The sequence below is a fragment of the Arachis hypogaea genome, chromosome 8 (assembly GCF_003086295.3).
Source record: "Arachis hypogaea cultivar Tifrunner chromosome 8, arahy.Tifrunner.gnm2.J5K5, whole genome shotgun sequence".
Classification (NCBI taxonomy): Eukaryota; Viridiplantae; Streptophyta; class Magnoliopsida; order Fabales; family Fabaceae; genus Arachis; species Arachis hypogaea.
In genome coordinates, this window is record NC_092043.1 from 30,856,265 (window position 1) to 30,861,614 (window position 5,350).

Here is a 5,350-nt window from a genome sequence, read left to right on the forward strand (position 1 = left end):
TCAATATGTGTAAAACTTCTTCTGTTAGTTGATTTCATTAATTTTTCTTTTCTTTTGTCTTTGTACTTTCTGCGTACTTTATTTGTCAAGTTGGAAGCTAATTTCAACACTTAAAACAAGTTTACATATGCACAATTAACATATGACTACTCTTTGTTTTAAATCAAAGTTTCGTTGAAAGAAATTTTTTGCAGGCGAAATTATAATTTACACGTTGGTTTGTTGGTTATTGAGTGTCATTAATTAAATACGTTAATTCTTTTTTCCCCTTTATAAGGTTGAAAAAATCATATTTAATCGAAAGTGTATAAAAACTAACTTTTAGTTTTTCAACTTTAGTCAACTTGTCAATGAGATATAACTCAAATAACATAGTCTTCCTATCTCATTATCTAAGAGATTTAGGGTTCGAGTTTTCTTATTTTTCATTAAAAAAATTTTTTAGCCAAGTTTAAAATTTAAGTTTATAATTTGGTATTTAGGATTAAGAGTTTATGATTTAAGATCTTTAATTTAAGATAAAATAATTTTAAAATAATTAATTGATGATGGCTAAAAAATGATTCTCTAACCTTACTCTATTTAATTGGATCATTATAAATGGATTAAATCCGACTTAAAGCGCAAGTAATATTATGTTCTAAACTTTTTTTAAGATTTTACAAAAAAGAATATTTCTTATACTATTTTAAGGTCAGAATCTATTTTAGCAGGTGTTCTATAGTGCTTACAAATTACACATGTTTCAACTTTATAAAAACGTAAATTTCACTTCCCAACGTTCACATTTAAACAATTTAGATACAAAATTTATGAGCATGACAGAATTGTCCTTCTTTTACATATGCTTACAAAATTTTCTAGTATTACTCTATTTAATGGGATCATTATATTTGGATTACATCCAATTTACAGCGCAAAATATGTTTTTGTTCTAAACTTTCCCTTTAAGATTTTACAAAAAAAATATATATTTTCTATACTAATTTGAGTGTCAGAATTTTTGTTACATGCAAAATCTTCCAAAAAGTATATACTACGTCCTAGACAAGAAGAGAAAGACCTATCCTTTGAGGAAGCTGATGATATATAATTAACTGATTGGGATTAACGGAGCAATATTCAGATACCTTAAGCTTTCGACCTACTTTGAAATATGATATTTACATATTCAACCACTTTGAGAAATGAATAAATGAATGGGAATAGCACTACTAGAAATAGGGCTTTTTCGGACGAATTTTGAGACGAAATTGAAATAAATTTCGAACAAATTAGAGACAAATTTTTTTTTTCAAACAAAATTGGGACGAAATTTTTTTGTCCCAAAAAGCCTTGTTGCTAATTTAAATTTTGTCTGAAATTTCGTCCGAAATTTTTTTCAGACGATTTTGTGACAGATTTCGAATAGGCATTTATCTGCTAGATTTCTAACTATTATAATGTATTTTAGACGAATTTCAGACAGATTAGCCAACATAAAAATAACGTATTTCAAACAAATTTCAAACATAAAAATATTAATTTTTAGACAAATTTCAAACAAAAAATATACTTTATTTCAGACAAATTTCTAACGAATTTCGACAAATATAACAAATTTTTTTCGAACAAATTTTAGACAAATCAAATATTTCTTTTCAATTAAATTTCAGACAAAATAAAAAATTATTTTCGCACAAATTTTCTACAAATTTAATATAATATTTTAAATAATTTTCATACAAAATAATTTGCTATTTAATATATAAATATTTTAGAAAATAAATTGTATTCGATCTAATTTTTATATTAAGAGCATCATAATCATTTTTTTCATATTACATCATCGAAATTATAAACATATAATAAAATCATAAAAAAGTTAATTACCATAAAAGAGTTAAAAAAATATTTATTATTAAAATACTTTTGTCCATAAATGTAATCAAATTAAAATAAAAAAAAATACTTAAACTAAAACAAAGAAAGCCTTTAAAAAGGTCAAATATCATGAATATAATAAAATGTACTAACTAATTCACCTAAAAATTCCTTAATCTAAATCAGAAAAAACATATACTCCTGACATCAATCACTTATGTTATCATCCTCATCATCATTAGAGCCTGTCCCAAGCTCATCTTCTGCAGGATCAGACAAGGTTGAAGGAAGCGGGAGATTCAACTTTTTATACAAAGCATGAATTGTCTTTTTAGTATAACCAATTCTTTTCTGTTGAACCTTTAGTTGACGTCCTTGATCTTTTAACTTGTGCTCAGCATCATTCAACTTAACCTTTTGCTCTAACCACTAGAGAATACATAAATCAAAACAAAATATTAAATTCAAAGACATTGGCAAATGATAGAAAAAGAAAAGTGTTAATAGAGTTGAAGGAAAACTATTAACAGTGTTAATAGGATCAAGAGTTTGTATTGAATCAACAACCATAGCATGAGGGGAAAAAAGCTGAGCTTTCTTCAATATATATTGAAAACTAAATTAAGATAAAAAAGCATACAAGTATCTAGACTTCACCATACAGTTCTCGCAAGTTAAGGCTATTACATGAAATAATTGCTTAATAGGACCCAGACAATAACTTCTATAAAAATCCATGTATAAAACAGAAAATAATATAGCAAGAAGAATGCTAGCAGCCAAATTAATCAGAGGAAATCCATATTTCCACCTCAATATCAATACTTGAATATAAATATATATCTGATTTAACCCTAAGGCGTTCTGCTCTGTTACCAATTTGCTCAAGGCTCTGTCACATGACACAAAACAAAATAAATGCAATCAAATTAGAGAAGGTTAACTGACTCTAAACCCAAAACAACAAAATACAAAATGCTAGATGAGTACTAGTTAAACAAGATTCTTTAATTTCAGAGCAAACTATTCACCATTTCTTTCTTTCTATTTTCTCTATCCCACATGATTTATATATACACATAGAAACTATAGTTACAAGCTTACATACATGGCAAACAATAATGCTGACACTTAAATTTAACTTGAAGATATTCTTATTTTTAGCATAGTAATACAAGCACCAACGGTTATTGGGGGAAAAATAAAAAAAGAAAAAAGAAGATAGTTGAATTTGGAGAGAAAGTTATGTTGTGATATATATTATTTTCAGAGCAAGCACAATTAAACTTGATGATACACAATCTGCAACACAGGAATAGATTCACAAGAACAGATTCACAACAAGTCAATTCTAGTTTTTTTTTTTTTCGGTAAAAATATTGGATCCTAACATATTCCTAAATTTAATATGCCAAAATTTAAACTTTCATTTTCACATCTGCAACACAAGAACAGATTCACAGCCAGGGAACCAAAATAATAGCCCTTATCATAAGAACAGAGAAACAGAGGGAAGAAATAGTTACCTCGTACTATTCATGGTGAGGATTGAGCGCCGATTGACTACATGGAAATTAAGCATTCAGAGAATATAATGCTAGCTAATAATGAAAATTAGTAATTCTTGAATTTGGATTCCATAGATAATATTAATTTATACACTCATATATTCATGTATATATAAGTCTTATTGTGCACATACCTTTAGAAGATATGAATAGTGATCTACTTTAAAAATCCGTAAGATAACAAATGATAAGTATATGTCTGGTTTAACATTGTTGATTACTTCAGCTTAATTTGGCAACAAAATTACAATAAATGATGAATAATTGAATATACTAAAATTATATGGTAATTAAAGTTAATTAAAAAAAAAAGAATATTTCCTGTTGCTATGATCTTGATCCACACTACACCACACCACAATATACATCTACTCCATGCATTTGAATTACAACTATTTTACAGTAAGCTTATTAATGTGAGGCGTGTCATTGAACCCATGATTCAAACATGGTGTTCACTGTTAAACAAACAGAATTCTGACATCATTGATAAAATTCACAATTCTAATTCAAATTGTAGCTGTGTTACGACTGTAAATATATTGTCACAATTATAATCATTTTAATTGTGGGTATTTCCATTTTTGTGATATGCATTGTGATTGTTATGGGTTTTTTCACTATTGCCCTGGGTTATGGCTTAATGCGGCTAATGTTACCATCTTTCCCCCAATTATTCAACCATTAGCATTCAGACTCCATATATATAATTCTAAATTTAATTAATCCAATTTGACCTTGCTAAACTTTCATACATATGAAAAATTTTAGAATGAACAAATAATGACTAAAATTGTGATGAATACTAAAATGAAGACAATGAAATGTTACTGCAAAAAGTGTAAATATAAACAAGAAAAAGAATTTAAATGGTGAAAGATTTAAAAGAATGTATATACGAATGGAAATAATGACTAAGATGGTGATAGAAAAGGAGAAACAAGAATGAAATAAAAGACATCCAATAGATGCAAAACAGAAGAGAGTATCATTCATATCCAAAGAGTTAAGAACAAACCCTAAATTTTTTAATAGGACTCTAATTTTATCCTTAGAAAGACCAAAGGGCCATTGATAAAACTCCAAGCCATAGTCTGATAATGAGAACCATCATTAACAAGCAAATTGACAAAGAAACAAACAAGAATCACATCACTACTCACAAAAAATTGGGACTTGACAGAGATCGCACAAAGACGCAAAGGGGCAAGGATTAGAGGCTGGTGGCGGTGCGAGGTCCGAGACCGGAGGAGGCGGCCACATGCACGAGGCAGAGCAGTGTGAGCGGGTGAGAGCTATTACCTGTGAACGCGAATCACGAGGGTGGTGGTCGCCTGAGTTGCGAGGTCGGAGGTTGGCTGGAGTGCGACCCGGAAGATCATAAGCGCCGCGGCGGCCACAAGGCAGAGCAGGTGAGCGAGTTAGGGCTCTGTAATCTGTGAGCGTGAAGAACGAGAGAGGGTAGAGGTCGCCTGAGTTGCAAGGGCGGAGGTTGGCTGGAGTGCGACCCGGAAGATTGATGGTGGTCACAGGTAGGAGAGCAGTGTGGGTGAGTGAAGGCTCTCTGTAAACCATAAGGAGGCAGAGCAGTTTTGAAAAAGGAGATAAAAATTGAAACCAAAAGGCGCGTTGGAATAAAATTTGGCTTTTTGGCTCAGAGTAAAGAGGTGGTTTTGAAACAACTACATATGTTAAAACTTTAAAATTAAATTATATCTAAAGTTTTAAACTTTACCAATAAATTTAAAAAAATAAGATTATATCATTAGTATTTAAAAGATAAGTTTTGGAATATTGGTATTTAAAAGATAAATATTTAATAAAATTAAATTTAAATTTAATTTTAAGTTATATTTTTAAATTTTTATTATATAATAATTTTAAAAAATAAATATTTAGTAAAATTAAATTTAATATTA

At 29.0% G+C, this 5,350-nt stretch overlaps 1 long non-coding RNA gene across 1 annotated transcript; it reads right to left on the reverse strand.

Moving 5' to 3' along the window:
- Window positions 1-1,882: 1,882 nt before the first annotated feature.
- On the reverse strand, window positions 1,883-5,071 carry LOC112706939 (uncharacterized). Its single transcript, XR_011865019.1, has 2 exons — window positions 4,595-5,071; window positions 1,883-3,426 (listed from the first exon to the last, which is right to left on the reverse strand). It is a non-coding gene; the product is annotated as an uncharacterized lncRNA (long non-coding RNA).
- Window positions 5,072-5,350: the final 279 nt, after the last annotated feature.